This window comes from Triturus cristatus, chromosome 7 (assembly GCF_964204655.1).
Source record: "Triturus cristatus chromosome 7, aTriCri1.1, whole genome shotgun sequence".
NCBI lineage: Eukaryota > Metazoa > Chordata > Amphibia > Caudata > Salamandridae > Triturus > Triturus cristatus.
The window spans coordinates 399,275,235-399,296,744 of NC_140590.1; the positions used below are offsets into that span (position 1 = coordinate 399,275,235).

Here is a 21,510-nt window from a genome sequence, read left to right on the forward strand (position 1 = left end):
AGTTTACCAGAGAAACCACTCTCTGAAAAGAGATATGGCTGAAAGAGGTGATCCGCTGTTGTTGTTTTTGCCTTGTTTTTACTGTAATTTGTGCCTGTTTTTATTTATTTCGTTGTGCCTGTGTTTTGGTTTTCCTTCCTTGTTGTCCGCCTACCTCGCCGCCCTCCGCTCTCCCTTCCCGCCACCGCCGCTTTTCCCCGCCCCTTTTTCTATTCTGTACCCTCCCCGCCTCCCAGCTGCTCCGCCCACCCGCGCACTTGGCCTTAAATGGCGACCGTGCGACGCAGGTGAGTGTGACCCACTTGTGGGACACCCCCGCGCCGCACGGCCACCAGCTGCTGCGTGTGCCCCTTGCCTGCCCTCTGCCTCGCTGCCTGCCTCGTTGCCGGCTGCCGGCTGCCTCCGCTGTTGTTGTTTTTGCCTTGTTTTTACTGTAATTTGTGCCTGTTTTTATTTATTTCGTTGTGCCTGTGTTTTGGTTTTCCTTCCTTGTTGTCTGCCTACCTCGCCGCCCTCCGCTCTCCCTTCCCGCCACCGCCGCTTTTCCCCGCCCCTTTTTCTATTGTGTACCCTCCCCGCTCCCGCCTCCCAGCTGCTCCGCCCACCCGCGCACTTGGCCTTAAATGGCGACCGTGCGACGCAGGTGAGTGTGACCCACTTGTGGGACACCCCCGCGCCGCACGGCCACCAGCTGCTGCGTGTGCCCCTTGCCTGCCCTCTGCCTCGCTGCCTGCCTCGTTGCCGGCTGCCGGCTGCCTCCGCTGTTGTTGTTTTTGCCTTGTTTTTACTGTAATTTGTGCCTGTTTTTATTTATTTCGTTGTGCCTGTGTTTTGGTTTTCCTTCCTTGTTGTCCGCCTACCTCGCCGCCCTCCGCTCTCCCTTCCCGCCACCGCTGCTTTTCCCCGCCCCTTTTTCTATTCTGTACCCTCCCCGCTCCCAGCTGCTCCGCCCACCCGCGCACTTCGCCTTAAATGGCGACCGTGCGAACGCGCAGCGGTCACGCGCAGCGGGCGCGCCGATGGTGCGCCAAAGGTAAGCCCGTCTGCGCCCGTCCGCGCCTGGACCGCGCCCAGTGCCAGGACCCCTGGCCCACGAGGACCCCAACCGACCCGCCTGACGTACTCCGCCGCCACCCTCACCGCACTCAACACCTGCCGACTCCCAGAATGCCATCAAGCCACTCCACGACGTACCCACGGACCTTTCAGCTGCCACGCCTGCAAGTTCTCCTGCATCCGGACCAGCCTCGCACCAGCACCCGCCAAGTCGAACACCAGCAGCACCCACCTCAAGTGCATCCTGCTCAACACCTGCTCCGTCCACAGACACGCCATCGAACTCTGGAACCTTCTAGACGCCACAGCCCCTGACGTTGCCTTCCTCACGGAGACCTGGATGAACGCCTCTTCAGCTCCCGACATCGCCATCGCTATCCCAGAGGGCTACAAGATCGTCCGGAGGGACCGAAACGCCAACCAGATGGGAGGAGGCATCGCCATCATCCACAGGAACACCATCCGTCTCACGACCAGCACCGACAACACCCTGACCAGCGCCGAACACCTGCATTTCCAGATCCACACCAACCCGAACACCACCCTCAGAGGCACCCTGATCTACCGACCCCCTGGACCACGCACACAATTCAGCGAGGACATCGCCGACTTCGTCAGCCCGCATGCCCTCCCCTCCGCTGACTACATCCTCCTGGGAGACCTCAACTTCCATCTGGAGAACAACAACGACCGCAACACCAGCACCCTGCTCGACAACCTCGCCAACCTTGGACTCAAGCAACTGGTGTCCACCCCCACCCACCTCGCCGGACACACACTCGACGCAGTCTTCTCTTCCAGCACAGACATCGACTTCAGCCACGCCACAGAGCTTCAATGGACGGACCACAGCTGCGTCCACTTCACCTTCAAGAGAACGACGACCCACCAACACCAGCAACAGGCCGCCCGCAGAAGCTGGAACAAGATCACAGCAGACCAGCTCGCCACCTCCCTGAGCCAGCACCCTCCTGCCAGCTCAGCGAACCCCAGCCAGGCCGTCGACAACCTCACGAAGTGGATCAGCAACTGCGCGGACAAACTCGCCCCACTGAGGACCCCGCCTAGCAGACCCGGCAGCAAGAAGGCCCCATGGTTCACCGACGAACTCGAGCTCCAAGAAGAACTGCCGAGCCCTCGAGAAAGTCTGGAGAAGGGAACCGACACCGGACAACAGGACCTCCTTCAAACTTGCCACCCGGAAACACCACCAGCTGATCCGCGCCGCCAAGAAAACAGCATTCAAGGACCGGTTGGACAACAACGCACACAACTGCAAGGAACTCTTCAACATCGTGAAAGAGCTTTCCAACCCCAGCGCAGGAAACAACGACATCACCCCATCGCAAGACCTCTGCAACTCCCTCGCTTCATACTTCCACAACAAGATCGCGGACATACACAACAGCTTCAACAACCAACCAACGCACACCATGACCGAACAACCACCCCCCACCACCACCCTCCACGCCTGGACCCCGATCAGCACCGAAGACACCATCCGCACGATGAACTCCATCCACTCCGGATCACCGACCGACCCCTGCCCTCACCACGTCTTCAACAAGGCCGACGCTGTCATCGCACCCCACTTGCGAGACATCATCAACACATCCTTCGACACCACCATCTTCCCTGAGAGCTGGAAACACGCCGAACTCAGCGCTCTACTCAAGAAACCAACAGCGGACCCCACCGACCTCAAGAACTACCGCCCCATCTCGCTCCTCCCGTTTCCAGCCAAAGTCATCGAGAAGACCGTCAACAAGCAGATGGCCGCCTTCCTCGAGACGAACGGATCCCTCGACCCCTCACAGTCCGGCTTCCGAGCCAATCACAGCACCGAGACCGCCCTCATCGCCGCCACCGATGACAACCGAGCCCTGATGGACAATGGAGAAACAGCGGCCCTCATCCTCCTAGACCTCTCCGCGGCATTCGACACGGTCTGCCACCGCACCCTAGCACGGCGCCTCAGCAACATCGGAATCCAGGACAAGGCGCTGGAATGGATCATCTCCTTCCTCGACGGAAGAACACAGAGAGTCCGCCTACCACCGTACAAGTCAGAGGCCTCCGAAGTCATCTGCGGCGTCCCTCAAGGATCATCTCTGAGCCCCACCCTCTTCAACGTCTACATGAGCCCCCTCGCGGCCATCGTACGCAAACACAACCTCAGCATAATCTCCTACGCCGACGACACCCAGCTGATCCTCTCCCTGACCAACGACCCCGCCGCCGCCAGAGCCAACCTGCACGAAGGGATGAAAGTGGTAGCCGAGTGGATGACGACCAGCCGCCTGAAACTGAACTCGGACAAGACGGAGGTCCTCATCCTGGGCTCCTCACCCTCCGCCTGGGACGACTCCTGGTGGCCTCCCGCCCTGGGCACCGCACCCAAACCGACAGACCATGCACGCAACCTGGGCTTCATCCTGGACTCCTCCCTCTCCATGACCAGGCAAGTCAACAACGTCTCCTCGGCGTGCTTCAACATCCTACGCATGCTACGGAAGATCTTCTGGTGGATCCCCACCGAGACCAGGAAGACCGTCACCCAGGCCCTCGTCACCAGCCGACTGGACTACGGCAACGCCCTCTACGCCGGTACCACCGCCAAGCTCCAGAAGAGACTCCAGCGGATCCAGAACGCCTCAGCCAGACTCATCCTCGACATCCCACGAACCAGCCACATCTCCGGACATCTGAGAGACCTTCACTGGCTCCCCGTCAACAAAAGAATCACCTTCCGCCTCCTCACCCACGCACACAAAGCCCTACACGACCAAGGCCCGAGCTACCTCAACAGCCGAGTCAACTTCTACGCTCCCAAACGCCACCTCCGATCAGCCAACCACGCCCTCGCCGCCGTCCCCCGCATCCGAAGAGCGACTAAGGAAGAAGCTGAAGACCTGGCTGTTCGAGCAGTAGCGCCCCCCCCCCCCCCCCCCCCCCAGCGCCTTGAGACCCTACGGGTATGTAGCGCGCTTTATAAGTGTCACTGATTGATGAAACTGCATGGCTTTGGGGCCTGGTACTATAGGCATCACGACAGTGGGAAACATCCTCGAACTGGAATATCATGCCCTTCTCTTTGGCGCAACAGGAATATAATCTACACCTTACCAGTTTTTTAAATATGCTCAACTACGCCTTACATGGCAGGCAGAGGGGCTGGAGGGGGCTGAGATCCCAGACTATGTCCCACCAGAGGGATGGGTGCTGATGCAAGAGTTCAGAAAAGGTGCAATCTCTGCCACATACAGGATGAACAATTGCAACGTGCCAGACACGCTGGACAAGTTAAGGGGAAGATAAGTACGTGATGTGGGTGACCTCTAAGCCATAGACTGGGAGGCGGTACTAATGTACCCTTGCAGAGTAACTAATTAATCGTGCTTGCGCCTGAATCCACTTAAGATACTCCACCGGGCAATCTATGACTCTCCTTCATCGATTCTGTGTATGGTTGTGGTTCGATCTACTCGGCAATACCGTGTGCATGTTGCACATGACTGGATTGTTTTTGTTTTATTTTTTTGGGTTAAAAAAAAAAATTATCAACCCTAAATATTAAGAAACATAAACGACAGGTCATACAAGCCACAGCCCTTTTTTGGCCTGATATGCTTACGTTTCAACTGTCATCCAAATATAGTTTTTACCACCATTTGGGAAAATTGCAAATTTCCCCCTCAGAAGGCTATTCTTTCTCACCTTTTCAGTTTCATCCCACAACCTGGTAAGATCATAGCTGCACAGTGTTTTTCAAAGGGTATCATATCACCATTTGAAAGACGGCATGGCAGACCTCCTTTTTGCAATGTTAGCAATTCAAACAAGCTGTAAATCGGAATCATACTTGAGCTTCTCTCATCCAACCAAATATTTATTTTGTAAAAGCAGTTTACGCATAAGAGTGCCCTTTGGTAATCGTACCTCTGTATTATTTGAATTGTTAACTGACAAGTCCAAATGGAACTCTCCTTTGACTGTTTGATGGAAAACATAAAATGTAGGGCTGTGGATGAATATGGCCTACACTGGCATCAAATAAATACACTTTTGCTAACCCTCGCTTTCAGATTGCAGAGCTGGGATGACAAAAATACTTTTATAGACTTGAAATCAGCGTTTGACCTATTTAACAGACCTAAATTGTGGCAAGGCCTTAAAATTTTAGAAATCGCATTTGCACAGGCAATCTAAGGCTTGCACAAATTAATGCATGTGTTCGATATGGAGCATCTGGGTAGTGTAGTAAAACATTTTTTGTCCCACGGGTTTGTGCCATGGCTGTGTTCTAGCACCACTTTTATTTAGTCTTATCTTAAGGCTGTTGGAACACACCTAGACAAAGTTAACACTGACATACCGAAATTGTGCAACACATAGGTAACAATCCTTTTTGCTGATGATGCAGTGGTGATCTATCTGACACAAAAGGATATGCACAGGTTGCTATCTGATTTTAAGGAATATTGTACGGGTAAAGAGCTACAGATTAATTCTACTAAGGCTAAGATAACCGCAATGAAGCCTTCACCTTCCCTAAGGAAGTAACTCTTAGTTAATGGCCAAGATCTTGAGAGCGTATCCACATTAGATTACTTGGGTATAAACTTCAATTACAAACTAGATTGGCAACATCCTATAAAAAAAAGGCTGAACTCATATTAAGGCGAACCTTTAATGCTGTATTGTACCCTTAACATAAAATTGGTATTTGTTCCCCGAACATAATAATGCATGTGTATAGGCAGAAAGCACAGCAGTCCACAGAGCCAAACTATAAGATAATACTAAGGCCAGTTAATCGCAGATAATTGAAATTAAAATTTTCAAGGTCTTTAATAAAGCTGGGCCCTGGTAAACCACTAGTCACCTTGTATTTGGAAATGTGTATTTGACCCATTTCTGCCATTATTGCACTAAGTCCTGGGCTGTACTGTTTATATTTTAATAGAAATCACCATGGGGAAATGTGCCTTGAAAGCAGTAATGAAAGTATTTCTCCAGGCCAAGGTCTACAATAATCAATGGGCAGTATATTTAAAATAAGTATATAATGCATTTAGGGTTTGATCACTTTTGGAAAAATCTTGTGACTATTGGTTCTGATATTGCTAAATAAGTCACAAAAGGATATTGTTCGTATAAGTATGAGGATGGTTGAGGCCTCAGAAAAATCACCATTCTCCATGTCAGATTCAGATAAGGAACTCTCCTTACTGTAGCTTCTCCGTCAAAGTTCAGTAGAGACCCTGTGAGCAGTCAGTTTTGTAATAGTGAGCATTGGAGATGTGACACGTAATGAATGCACTTTATACTTTTTTGCATAAAGACTATGATTATGCGGAGCGAGTGGCTAATTCTTATATTAAAGTTGTTCTTGTGAGTGGCTAATTCTTATACTTTTAGTCAATCTTTATAACATTGTCTCCTGATACATTGGCACTCTGCTACACAAAAGATAATTCCATAATATACATGGGGGAACTGCAGTCGAAAATGGGGACAAAAAGGGTTTTTGGCTGGAGCTCACCCTCCGTCAGGGGCATTGTTGAGCTGGCTATGCCCCCACACCACTGATATTCAATCTTCTATCATACACCCTACACTCAGTGCCACAGACGCCCTGCTTGATGATTGTTCTCGAAGTCCTTTTCAGGTGAAAAAGTTAATTAGTTGGGCTGTGTGACTCGCCTAGAGAAAGCAGTAATGTGGCTTAAGTCTGGGTTGTTGAGGTGCTGTAACTATTGATGTTATGACTTGCGTTGAAACAATAAAGACCTCAACTCTTGCTATCGTCGACTGGCACTGTTAATGAATCATCATATTAATCATACACCACAGAATTTTAAAAAATCTGTTGGGGAACATACCCATTCCCATTATGTGATGAAACCAATGTAGACCATGCACATATGTCCCTTTCATGTCTGCCTTAAATGTATAATAGGTTAGTCAAACTGGAAAAGATCAAAATCTCCAACCTTTCGCCATTGGTGTGGAGAATTTAAACTGGGTGTCAAATACCGAATTAGTAATAGTCAAACTGCCCCCAAACAAACAAAAGGGCGATCTAGACAAGTGTAAAATGTATTTTCCAAATTATGCGATTTGAAATATATTGAAGCTATTTTCTTGGTTGTTTCGCTTGTCATTGTCTTTGTGTTTTCTGTTGTCATGCTTAGTAATGCTATTAATTTTGCTAATTTAGTCACTTTATTTTCTTCTCCATTTCTATTTTACTTCTTCCTTGGTTGTGTATAGCTCCATGCTTCTACCCTGGTTCTCACTGATAAACCTTAGAAGAAACCATTACCAATTTAGTCCTCCGAAACCAAGCATTACACTGAAAATGAAGGATTTAAGACTCGCATTTCTGCTCATGTCAGTGCTTCTCCTACATGTTTCCCAAAGACTACTAAGGACATATATTCTTTCTTTTTTCCAAATTCAAAATAAAATAAAAATCTAGGTGAGCAGCCATCATTCAAAACGCTCCACAGCTCTTCTAGCCTACGACCAAACCTCTTAGTTGCACCTTCTTAATCTTTTACCATTATTTAATTTTTAAAGCAGTGATGGACCCCCTGCGTAATCTCTAACTCCTATTGTGTATTAAACGCAAGAGAATTAAATACAATTATATAGAGTTGCCCAGTGGATTTGTTTTCTCTACAGTGTATAGTCCTTACGTAATTTACTGTATTACTACGCAGTGCATTTACTTTCTTTTGTAGTGTATGTAAGTTGACCTGCTTCAGTACGAAGTAGTTGCGCCAAAAAATGTTTCAGAAATAGAAATAAGCAAGTATTCGTTTTGTACTCCTTACTATCTCATTTGTAAGCGGTTATTCCTACCAGTTTTGCGCATCTCGTCAATAAGTTGTATTAGCTTTTGTCTTTCAAACTTGATGTCAGTGTTCCTTATATGAGTGCTGTTCTTTAAGGGGATGGTTAAATGAGTTACTATATGTGTCTAGCGATGGTCACTGCAACATGGTGACATGTAACTGACTCTTTTTCCATCTGGTTACAGGTTTTTAATTCAAAGAAAGAATACAAACGATAACTGCCTGGAATGAGTGATCTGCTCTGGAAAGCTGCAGAGACGCTGGCAGGTATCAGGTAAGACTGTAGGCTTTTGTGACATCCTTGCTGTCATAGCAGGAAGGAGCTTGGCTCTTTTTACACTGGCCCTAAATTGCTCAGCAATAGTCATAGAGACTTGGTGTGTGATTTATGCCACTCGGTTAAAAAATGGCTGCTGTGATTTTTCTGCCGTTGTGAGATTTTGGTTCCTCAATTCTTCTGATCACTTGAGACCAGTAAAAGCAGCTCAACCACAGACTGCTGCTGCCAATGCTCCCTACTGCATATTTGTGGCAAGAGGAGGGTGGATAGGAGCTCTCCATAAAGAAAAATTGGCTACAAGTTGGCCCTTAAAATAATGGTCTCGTCCAGCCATGACAGGATTCAGAGAAGCCCTATTGGTCAGTTCCTCCCTGTTCTTTCTGCTATCATTCTTCTCCCTGCATAAGCAGGGGTCATCGTCTTGTCTCCCTTTGTCTAGCTTCTTCATGGTGCAGAACATGACTTTGGGAGATATATGCCCATCTGGAATGGTAGTGTCAGGTCAAGTATACATCACACAGTGGCACCAACAGTGGTAGCGGGTTGTCCGGATAGGCTTGTGGCACTCTGGATATCACAGACACATAGTCAACAATGCTGTGTTTTAAGACCTCACAGTTGGCCCATTAACAGCATCACAAAGAACCATGTACAACGTAACAGGTTTGTTTCTTTCCAGCTTTTGTAATGTCTATCTTGCTGTTGAGACCATCAGGGCGGTGGATCTTGGAAGACCCCTTGCGTTGCACCTTTCTTACACCTTTCTAACTGCTCTCCCAGAGTCCTTTAGTGATGTATGGGATTCTCCCAGCTGATCAGCACCGTCAGTATATGGGAAGTCACTGGTACAGTATATGGGAGTTTCATGGCCCATCTGTCTTGCCTGGCCGTTTATCCTCAATATCTGCTCCATCACAACACTGGGGCTGTCCTTGCCCCATATCTGCCCTCTGTCGATTTCAGAAGGCCTCCACTTCAGGTACACAAATCTGTGGACTGCAACATCAATGACAGGCCTATGAACCCCTCACACCTCCTAGCTTACTTATCCTGTGCTGGCTCAACATTATATTTTTAGTTTGTGCTGCTTCAATTAGTGACTTCGCTGGCTGGGTAAGATAACGTGATGGATTCTGCCTTCAATCAGAGAGTGGTGGGGTGGTTGTACTCCAACTCACATGTGTTCACTCTAATTTCTGCCACTGCTGCTCACTTTAAAGTTGCCCCAAATTTTTTTGACTGGTGCTGGTAGCAGTGTGGTACTGGGGAAAATGCAGTCAAACCCGGACAAAAACATTTTTTGGCTGGAGCTCACCATCCGTCAGGGGCATTGTGGAGCTGGCAACGCCTCCACATCACAAATATTTAACCTACAATCCTACACGTCACTCAGTGCCACAATAGCCCTACTTGACAATTGTTCTCTAAGTTCGTCAGGTGAAAATGTTAATTCGTTTTCATGGCATTCTATTTCTATGTTGGGTTGTGTTTAGTCATGACTGTTGTGTTCATTAGTTTCTTTGTCATTGGATTGATGGAAGTTAGCTTTTGCAACTGTTGTCACTAGGGGAGTATATCAACTTCAGGCACAAGGTTTGTAATCTTCATTGTCCTGCCATTTTACCCCAGAAGTATTTCTGCAGGGGGAAAACTAATGTGGTCATTGTTGGTGGATTTTTTGCTTTCTTCTTCTTACATCTTTGTTGTTTTTGTCCACTTCTGATCGGCTTGTTCTGGTTCCTTGCTGAGGGTTCGGAATGGCTCCATCGTTACTTTAGTCCTCTGGCCATTTGATGTCCGCTCTACTGCCTATTGTTAGATTGTGAGTGGTTCACAATATCTATTTTGTGTGCTTATCTGTTTTGCCTTTTCGTAGGTAAGGACAGCTGTGATAGCTTGAAAGGTGTTTTCCAACACTGTTCACTCGGTTACTGTTTCACTGTCTGTTATGAGACGAAATATGATTCTTCTTACACTGCCCCCCAGCATGGTTGCTGATGACCAAATGTTGCTACATGTCAGGTATTGACCGTTGCTTGACATGATAGATCTTCATATTCTGCTTTATGCTACTTTATTCATGGTGCTCCTCAGTGTTGTAACTGCTTTTGGCTTTCTAAAATAGTTATTATTAACAAAGGGAATCTCCGTTTTCTTTTTTCACTTGCAGTCCACTCTTAACAAATGTTTTGTTTTTGTCTGTCATTAACAAAGTGTAATATTCAAGTTTCTGCTCTTTGAGTACATGGGTCACACTTCTGTAGCCGTTCCCTGTGATGAAAGTAACTCTACTGTGTACTTTTCATGACCTGATGATGAAACTGAAAGTACAGTGCACCTTTAGTGGTTTCACTAGATCCTACTAGGTCGCTATGCTCCACTAGATAAGAAGAATACATGTACACCTTCTAGTAGAGACAGCTAGTCTTGTGTACTTCCAAAGTCTACAGTGTTGTTAGCATTATACTTGGCATTTCATAGGACTTAAAAGTGGTTCACGTTCCTATTTTGCTGGATAGACACTAGGCATGTTTTGTTGATTTTACCATTGAGGTTGGGAACAAACTAAAGTTGAAATCCGGTGTCCTCTTATAGTGATTTTATAAGCCATTCCATTATCTCATGTTTTTGATATTCTTTGCTTTGCTGCTCATCTCAGCAGCCACATTCTAAAGGATTGAACCTTCAAAGTGATGGCTGAGATGCCCCCAAAAGTGCTTAGAAAGCTAAAGATTTTCACTACTATTTGCAGCATTACCTCATTGCTGCACGCAATATTGAAAGTACTGATCCGATGGAGTAAGCAAAGATGGATACCAATATCCAGCCGGAAGTGAAGCATCACCCTCAAGCTGGAGAATATGCTTCTGGCGTAAGTGCTGAAAGAGGATGACCTCCTTGTCAGTGAATCCCCTCGCCAATGCCTCCTCATCATGTGGCCTGCTGTCATGCCTCAAGTTCTCTCTGTATGTGGTCTAATTATTTTATTCTTACAAGATCTTAACCCCAGCTACTGCTGACAAATCAGTGTTTAAATCTGCACATATCTGCTGCTGATGTTGCCGGTAAGTTAGAAGTTCTTGAACATCTTTCACATTAAAGCAGGGTAATGTGAATTTAATGCAAACCTTCAGCTTTTTTTTTTTTTTTTTTTTGGAACACTTAATTATCTTTAAGTATAGTGGATTTTAATGATACATTTTTGCAACAGTGCTTTGCAAAATCTGCTTTCTGTGGATTGTAAAGTTTCATTCAGGGAACCAATCATTTATGTTCCAATAAATGAAAGTTGCATTGCAACTGTTGCAGAATGACCATAAATCGTACGAGAGCTCATTTCCAACAATTCTTTAGTACGAAGCAATGCTTTTGAACAAAACTATTCAGTATGATGCTTGATGGCCTGCGCTGATATGCTGACATCTATGGTTCTAAAGACCAAAGAATTTTATAGTTTGTTTGTTTTTGTTTGTTTAACTTTATTTCGGCTTTTGTAGCCTTAAAAGCAGAATTATAGAAGGATAAGACAAGGCATAAATACTTACATAACCATAATCAGCAAGAAAAAGTTTAAAATTTAGGCATAACAGAAAAAATAATCAATAGGTTATGACCATTAATGAGCTACCGCGGTTAAAAACATAAATATAATCATTAATTTAACTAAAAGCCAGATACTAAAAACAGTTAGGACTGCGAGAATCAGTGCATTAGTAATTCTAAACAATTTAGAAGTAAATATTAGGACACATCTATACATTACAGTTTATGACCAGACCGTTTCCTAATAAGGTACACACTAAATAGGAATCTACTTATACCAAATACCATAAGTTGCAAAGTATTGGACTTAAATATGCGCTCTGCCTCTTTGTAGGATCTAACTCCCAGGTTTTTACATAGGGGTTTGATCCAACGATCTCTCGGTTTTTTATAAGCCGGGCAGAAGAAGAGTAGATGGGCATCATCTTCCTTTGCTCCTTGAGAGCAAAGAGTGCATAAGTCCGTACCATTTTTATCCCCCACCTGCATGTAGTTGCAGAAATCTGTAAGACCCCGTATCTATATTGCAAGAATAACGTTTTTGCTAATGGTGGCTCTATCTCGTCCATAAATTGTTCAAAGGAAGGGCTATCTTTTGTATTAAAAAATCTCTGGGTCAATGTGCCAATCAATGTACTACATTTTAGTTCATGGTTGACATAAAACCAGAAAGTATCCTTTATAAGCTTTTTTGAGGATGAAGTCAAATTCTGGGGAACCTCCCAAAGATGGGGAAAGCCCTAACCTCTCATACCACATAGAAATGTGCTTTAGCCAAGGTATTTTCATATGCCCATTGATCTGGATTTTTTCAATCAACCCGTTCTTATAGTCATCCAGCTCCAAAGTTGTCCACAACCGAGCCCAATACAATAATGGTCTTAATATAGCTAGGTAATTAGTCCTTTTAAGATTGATATCAAGGAACACTGGTAATAAGGGGGTTCTAATTGGGATTTTGAGCAGTCTACGAACAAAGTGATTTTCTACTTTATCGAAGTTGTCTTTACAGCAACATCAAACTAATCTACAAAACAGTTCGAAAGGGGGGGTCTCAGGGAACTTTTAATGACCACAACAAGATTTATTCCCCATAACAGTAATCGCAAAACAGTACGAAATCTTGGGGTCAATAAGCAAATTTGAACGGAACTTAGAAATAAGGGTGGGTGTCAACCTTACAAAGCTGAACCAAATGACTACACCTCACAGTATAGAGCTGTGGGCATATCCCTTTACAGGACGAATTCCCTCACTCACCATAGGTGACATGCTTCATCATATGGGAATCTCCTCCCTAGGGAAAACCTAGTTCCTCAGGGGGCTACAACCTCCTCTCTACGAGGAAGGAGCTCAGGGATGTTTTATTTACACACCTAAAAGGGATTTACTAAATCCACAAATGATGAGTGAATGGTATAAGTGAGGAGGGACGCAGCGCAAAAGAAAATTAGGCAAAATGTGCTGGAAAAGTGATTAAAACTAGTTAGAGTGTGTGAAACACAAATTTTATTCTAGTACACGCCCTACTAGGATTAAAAATGACAGTGCACCAGCAGTATAGATTTAAACCGCTTCGGTGAGGTGGAGAATAGTGGTCGACATGTTTCAGCCTACAGCCCCATTGTGGGCAAGGCTTTCATCAGGACCATTGGTGATGCTGCTGCATAAAAATGTGGTGTGTTGTTAACAGAAAAGGATATTTGAACAGGATCTTCAATCATTCATCCGTTCTTCTAAAAACCATTACCTATAAAGAAAAACACACAACGCTATACTTAAATCTTCACATTCAATTGTTAAAGGTCCAGATATTGCAGGTAACACCCAAAAATAAAGAAAATGAAAACAATATGGCTTACCCGCAGTCTGCTGGGTAACCAATTCACCTCAACCTGGCAACAGCTCAGGATAAGGGCACCGCTCTGAAAAGATGACGCAAATATCAATATTAGATCTAGAATCACAAAGGCCTTAGGAAGACATGGTTCATTTGGCAGACCTCGTGTGTATGGTAGAGTTAAAAGAGGGGAGACAAATGTAATTACAAGGGTAGGAGCACAAGTATTAAATAGTGCCTCCATGTTTAATCAGGAATAAAAGACCAACGGAAAGGCCAAAAAACTATGGCATATATTAACCATCTTTATCGTTTACAAGAACAAAATGCCCTGTTTCACCTTCCGTTTGTACAAGAAACAAATCTGCGCTATTATGTACAAGGCGTGCTAATACGAGGATCTTATCTTCTCATCTAATCTGCACGCTTCGTTACGAGTAATGGAGCAACCAAGAGAGAGCCCCATCTATAGCATTGGTATTCTAAAAACACATTGCGCGCTCGACATTGTAAATTACGTATATTTCTTCTTGGGGCACTCACCTCTCCGTCGGTACTCCGGGCCCGAATTGAGCCTGTGACCGGAGGTGAATGACCCTCCAGGATTACAGTATATATAGTAGAGGAAGGTCCGTTAGTTGAAAGCCGGTGTGTCGTGTTCAATACCGGAAGGCTTACTGCGCATGTGCGAGGCCAAGCTGTCTATCAATCGCGCATGCGTGAGGCATAGAACGATGTGTCTACCTCTGCGCATGTGTGAATAGTAACAAGGAAGCCACAGCTCCTGCCAGTAACAGAATACGGAAAGCAATGTGAAAGACCAATTTAGCCTCGAAGGAGAGCAAGAGCAGATACGACCTCATCGTTGTCAAACATACACGTGGGAAAGATGTAAGAACCCTGACATATAGAGGTTGTAGGCTCCTTAGAAAGAGAGATAAAGAGCTAATAATGAAGACTCTATACAATAAGCCCTCTTTAAGCCAAAAGGGGATAACAGTCATTTAAAGTGATGAACAAGGACTGCCCGTGTGTCAAAAACTCCACTGTTACTGGCAACCAATGTCTGTTTCAGGAGAAATGTGCCTAAACTCCAGGTTGAAAAATGGGGTCTATGATCATTGAAGTATTAGATGACTCATAACGAGACCCATGGGATATCATCATTTAAACCTAGCAGGTCAGTCTTAAGTTTATGTACCCACCATTGTTCCCGTCTAAAAAGAAAGGTGGATATATCGACAATGTGTCTGGGGATAAAAGGTTTTTCTAAGACTGTCCATCTCAGGTCTTGTGGGTCATGTTGGGCTGATAGAAAATGATTAGTCAGCCTTGTTGCTGTCTTTTTACATCTAATCGTGCTCTTGTGCTCCAATATGCGGGTCTTGACCTTGCGTGTGGTCATCCCCACATACTGGAGAGAACAAGGGCACGTGATTAGATAAATCAAATGTTCACTGTTGCAGTTCGTGTGAGTCTGAAGCACCCAAGGGGTGGGGGTGCCTATCTCAATTTCAGAAGTATGTGACGTTTGGGGGCAAACCGAACAGGAGCCACAAGGAAAATGAGCCCGTACAGGTGGTAAGTCCCAAAGCGTGCCTTGTGTGTTATCCCTTTTATCACGTGGACGGGTATGCACTAAACGGTCCTTGATGTTTGAACTGCGCTTAAATGCAAAAAGTGGACGAGGGAGAGGTGTCGTGTCGATGTTCAGAATTTTCCAATTCGACAAAATGCTCTTCTTTATCTTGTGTGAAAAGCTGGAGAATGTGCTGACACAAGTGATCCTATCTGAAGTTTCTTTGGAGTTAAAGGACTCCAATAGTGCAGCCCTATTGTTGTTAGCTGCACGTTTCATTGAATTCTTAATGAGTCTTTTAGGATACTGCCTGATTTCAAGTTGAGCTGACAAATTCTCAGCATGTTCCTTGTATTTACTCAAAGTGGAACAGTTTCTTTTTACTCTGAGAAATTGCCCGAACGGTAAGTTCGCCTTGAGCGCTTGAGGGTGGAAACTGTCATAAGCTAGCAAGGAATTTCTTGCCATGGGTTTCCTATAAAGTTCAGTGCTCAAACCTCCCTCCAGAGGGGAAATCAAAACATCCAGGAATGGTAAACTGGTCTTGCTATATTCACAGGTAAACCTCAAGTAAGTGTTCCTCCCATTGAGCCACTCTTTAAACTCTATTATGGAGGAAAGGTCCCCTCTCCAAATCACCAGAACATAGTCAATGTAACGTCTCCACAGACGGATGTGATCTTTATAGGGATTATTCAAGTTAAGTATGTGTTCCTGCTCAAACATGTGCACATAAAGATTAGCTAAACTAGGAGCGAAAACGCTCCCCATTGAAGTTCCAGATACTTGCAAAAAGAATTGATCTTCGAACTTAAAGAAGTTCTCTTTCATAGCTAAACGGGCACAGGTAATGATAAAAGAAACAGGGGTAATAGAATTCAGTTCCTTCTCACGTAGTAAAGTTTCAATGACAGCAAGAGTCTCATCCTGAGGGATGCAAGTATAAAGAGATTCTACGTCAAAGGAGACGAGAAAATCCTTATCTGGGTCAAAATCGATATTGTCAACAAGGAGCAGCACATCTTTGGTATCTTTCAGATAAGTGGGCATTTCTGATACCAGAGGTCTAAGAAAGTGATCAACAAATGTAGAGAGTGGTTTTAACAAAGATCCCAGTCCCGAAACAATGGGACGACCCGGTGGAGGCCTCTGATTTTTATGCACTTTAGGCAAGGTGTAAAAGTAAGGTGCAACTGGAAATGACTTGATCAAAAAAGTCTATTCATGAGAGGTGATCCACCCATTGGCGTGTGCTTCCTCTACAGCCATTTTGATTTCCAATTCAAGCCTCTTAGTAGGATCTTCATTCAATTTCTTATAGAAACGGGTGTCACCCAATTGTCTCAGACATTCACTGCGATACGCTGAAGTGTCCATCAGCACAATAGCTCCCCCCTTGTCCGCGGGTTTGATTGTGATCGTGTCATCTAGAGCAAGATTGTGCATCGCTATCCTTTCGTTTTTGTTGAGGTTCTGAAATTGTCTTTCGTTTTTTGCACAGATCACCTCGATCTGTGCACTTACCGCCTTTTCAAAGGTCAGTACCTGTGGAGGAACTTGACCTGAAAGAGGAAAGAAAGTGGATTTATTCCTTAAACCTGTGTTTGTGTCAGGTAGTTCCTGGATGTCTTGGATCCCCTCCCTAAAGAAAAAGTTAAGACGAACTTACCGAAAGAACTGAGCAAGTTCCTTCTTGATTTTAAAGGTATCTCCACTGGGGGGACAATCCACCGGCACGCTCCACTCGGAGTACAACAGATGCACAAGCAGGTCCAAGCAACCAGATGACCTAGTGATCAACTTGAGCAATAGGGTACTAAGTGCAGATGAAAGATCTCTACTTAACAAGGGACTAGGGTTTGTACCCTCTTATCGTGGAGATACCTTTAAAATCAAGCAGGAACTTGCTCAGTTCTTTCGGAAAGTTCGTCTTAACTTTTTCTTTAGGGAGGGGATCCAAGACATCCAGGAACTACCTGACACAAGCGCAGGTTTAAGGAATAAATCCACTTTCTTTCCTCTTTCAGGTCAAGTTCCTCCACAGGTACTGACCTTTGAAAAGGCGGTAAGTGCACAGATCGAGGTGATCTGTGCAAAAAACGAAAGTCAATTTCAGAACCTCAACAAAAACGAAAGGATAGCGATGCACAATCTTGCTCTAGATGACACAATCCTAATCAAACCCGCGGACAAGGGGGGAGCTATTGTGCTGATGGACACTTCAGCGTATTGCAGTGAATGTCTGAGACCATTGGGTGACACCCGTTTCTATAAGAAATTGAATGAAGATCCTACTAAGAGGCTTGAATTGGAAATCAAAATGGCTGTAGAGGAAGCACACGCCAATGGGTGGATCACCTCTCATGAATCGACTTTTTTGATCAAGTCATTTCCAGTTGCACCTTACTTTTACACCTTGCCTAAAGTGCATAAAAATCAGAGGCCTCCACCGGGTCGTCCCATTGTTTCGGGACTGGGATCTTTGTTAGAACCACTCTCTACATTTGTTGATCACTTTCTTAGACCTCTGGTATCAGAAATGCCCACTTATCTGAAAGATACCAAAGATGTGCTGCTCCTTGTTGACAATATCGATTTTGACCCAGATAAGGATTTTCTCGTCTCCTTTGACGTAGAATCTCTTTATACTTGCATCCCTCAGGATGAGACTCTTGCTGTCATTGAAACTTTACTACGTGAGAAGGAACTGAATTCTATTACCCCTGTTTCTTTTATCATTACCTGTGCCCGTTTAGCTATGAAAGAGAACTTCTTTAAGTTCGAAGATCAATTCTTTTTGCAAGTATCTGGAACTTCAATGGGGAGCGTTTTCGCTCCTAGTTTTGCTAATCTTTATGTGCACATGTTTGAGCAGGAACACATACTTAACTTGAATAATCCCTATAAAGATCACATCCGTCTGTGGAGACGTTACATTGACGATGTTCTGGTGATTTGGAGAGGGGACCTTTCCTCCATAATAGAGTTTAAAGAGTGGCTCAATGGGAGGAACACTTACTTGAGGTTTACCTGTGAATATAGCAAGACCAGTTTACCATTCCTGGATGTTTTGATTTCCCCTCTGGAGGGAGGTTTGAGCACTGAACTTTATAGGAAACCCATGGCAAGAAATTCCTTGCTAGCTTATGACAGTTTCCACCCTCAAGCGCTCAAGGCGAACTTACCGTTCGGGCAATTTCTCAGAGTAAAAAGAAACTGTTCCACTTTGAGTAAATACAAGGAACATGCTGAGAATTTGTCAGCTCAACTTGAAATCAGGCAGTATCCTAAAAGACTCATTAAGAATTCAATGAAACGTGCAGCTAACAACAATAGGGCTGCACTATTGGAGTCCTTTAACTCCAAAGAAACTTCAGATAGGATCACTTGTGTCAGCACATTCTCCAGCTTTTCACACAAGATAAAGAAGAGCATTTTGTCGAATTGGAAAATTCTGAACATCGACACGACACCTCTCCCTCGTCCTCTTTTTGCATTTAAGCGCAGTTCAAACATCAAGGACCGTTTAGTGCATACCCGTCCACATGATAAAAGGGATAACACACAAGGCACGCTTTGGGACTTACCACCTGTACGGGCTCATTTTCCTTGTGGCTCCTGTTCGGTTTGCCCCCAAACGTCACATACTTCTGAAATTGAGATAGGCACCCCCACCCCTTGGGTGCTTCAGACTCACATGAACTGCAACAGTGAACATTTGATTTATCTAATCACGTGCCCTTGTTCTCTCCGGTATGTGGGGATGACCACACGCAAGGTCAAGACTCGCATATTGGAGCACAAGAGCACGATTAGATGTAAAAAGACAGCAACAAGGCTGACTAATCATTTTCTATCAGCCCAACATGACCCACAAGACCTGAGATGGACAGTCTTAGAAAAACCTTTTATCCCCAGACACATTGTCGATATATCCACCTTTCTTTTTAGACTGGAACAATGGTGGGTACATAAACTTAAGACTGACCTGCGAGGTTTAAATGATGATATCCCATGGGTCTCGTTATGAGTCATCTAATACTTCAATGATCATAGACCCCATTTTTCAACCTGGAGTTTAGGCACATTTCTCCTGAAACAGACATTGGTTGCCAGTAACAGTGGAGTTTTTGACACACGGGCAGTCCTTGTTCATCACTTTAAATGACTGTTATCCCCTTTTGGCTTAAATAGGGTTTATTGTATAGAGTCTTCATTATTAGCTCTTTATCTCTCTTTCTAAGGAGCCTACAACCTCTATATGTCAGGGTTCTTACATCTTTCCCACGTGTATGTTTGACAACGATGAGGTCGTATCTGCTCTTGCTCTCCTTCGAGGCTAAATTGGTCTTTCACATTGCTTTCCGTATTCTGTTACTGGCAGGAGCTGTGGCTTCCTTGTTACTATTCACACATGCGCAGAGGTAGACACATCGTTCTATGCCTCACGCATGCGCGATTGATAGACAGCTTGGCCTCGCACATGCGCAGTAAGCCTTCCGGTATTGAACACGACACACCGGCTTTGAACTAACGGACCTTCCTCTACTATATATACTGTAATCCTGGAGGGTCATTCACCTACGGTCACAGGCTCAATTCGGGCCCGGAGTACCGACGGAGAGGTGAGTGCCCCCAGAAGAAATATTCGTAATTTACGATGTCGAGCGCGCAATGTGTTTTTAGAATACCAATGCTATAGATGGGGCTCTCTCTTGGTTGCTCCATTACTCGTAACGAAGCGTGCAGATTAGATGAGAAGATAAGATCCTCGTATTAGCACGCCTTGTACATAATAGCGCAGATTTGTTTCTTGTACAAACGGAAGGTGAAACAGGGCATTTTGTTCTTGTAAACGATAAAGATGGTTAATATATGCCATAGTTTTTTGGCCTTTCCGTTGGTCTTTTATTCCTGATTAAACATGGAGGCACTATTTAATACTTGTGCTCCTACCCTTGTAATTACATTTGTCTCCCCTCTTTTAACTCTACCATACACACGAGGTCTGCCAAATGAACCATGTCTTCCTAAGGCCTTTGTGATTCTAGATCTAATATTGATATTTGCGTCATCTTTTCAGAGCGGTGCCCCATCCTGAGCTGTTGCCAGGTTGAGGTGAATTGGTTACCCAGCAGACTGCGGGTAAGCCATATTGTTTTCATTTTCTTTATTTTTGGGTGTTACCTGCAATATCTGGACCTTTAACAATTGAATGTGAAGATTTAAGTATAGCGTTGTGTGTTTTTCTTTATAGGTAATGGTTTTTAGAAGAACGGATGAATGATTGAAGATCCTGTTCAAATATCCTTTTCTGTTAACAACACACCACATTTTTATGCAGCAGCATCACCAATGGTCCTGATGAAAGCCTTGCCCACAATGGGGCTGTAGGCTGAAACATGTCGACCACTATTCTCCACCTCACCGAAGTGGTTTAAATCTATACTGCTGGTGCACTGTCATTTTTAATCCTAGTAGGGCGTGTACTAGAATAAAATTTGTGTTTCACACACTCTAACTAGTTTTAATCACTTTTCCAGCACATTTTGCCTAATTTTCTTTTGCGCTGCGTCCCTCCTCACTTATACCATTCACTCATCATTTGTGGATTTAGTAAATCCCTTCTAGGTGTGTAAATAAAACATCCCTGAGCTCCTTCCTCGTAGAGAGGAGGTTGTAGCCCCCTGAGGAACTAGGTTTTCCCCAGGGAGGAGATTCCCATATGATGAAGCATGTCACCTATGGTGAGTGAGGGAATTCGTCCTGTAAAGGGATATGCCCACAGCTCTATACTGTGAGGTGTAGTCATTTGGTTCAGCTTTGTAAGGTTGACACCTACCCTTATTTCTAAGTTCCGTTCAAATTTGCTTATTGAACCCAAGATTTCGTACTGTTTTGCGTTTACAGCAACATCCCCAAAGCTCAGCACCATAAAGTGCTGCTGATTGGGCTTTAGCTTTATAAAATAGGTAATGAATTTTGTTTAAGGGATAAGTTGCTTTTTTCCAACTGCCCTTTCCATGTAAGATTATTATCCAGCAATAATCCTAAATAGTTAAAACTCCCCACATGTTCCAATTTTAAATTTTCTAAAAACAAATTTTTCCTAAAGGACTTTTGGGGTTTTATGGACATATATTTAGTTTTGGATGGGTTGATCTCTAACCCCTTCCTCACACAATAACTTTGAAAGGAATCCACCAATTTTTGTAACCCCTTCGGGGTCTGTGAAATTAGGATTGTATCATCAGCAAAAAGTAAGGACGTAATCGCCTCACCACCTAACTTCGGGGAATCATGGTCACAGTTCCTTAGATGGCTAGGGATATCGTTAACATATAGCGAA

General features: G+C 44.6%; 1 protein-coding gene across 2 annotated transcripts in view; it reads left to right on the forward strand.

Annotated features, from left to right (window-relative positions):
- Positions 1 to 21,510, forward strand: part of LOC146809784 (uncharacterized protein ZSWIM9-like) — a 323,831-nt gene that overhangs the window by 22,337 nt on the left and 279,984 nt on the right. For both annotated transcript variants that reach the window (XM_085616631.1, XM_085616632.1), the window contains exon 2: positions 8,105 to 8,193. The gene's annotated coding sequence lies outside the window, so the exon portion shown is untranslated. The remainder of the gene's footprint in view (positions 1 to 8,104; positions 8,194 to 21,510) is intronic.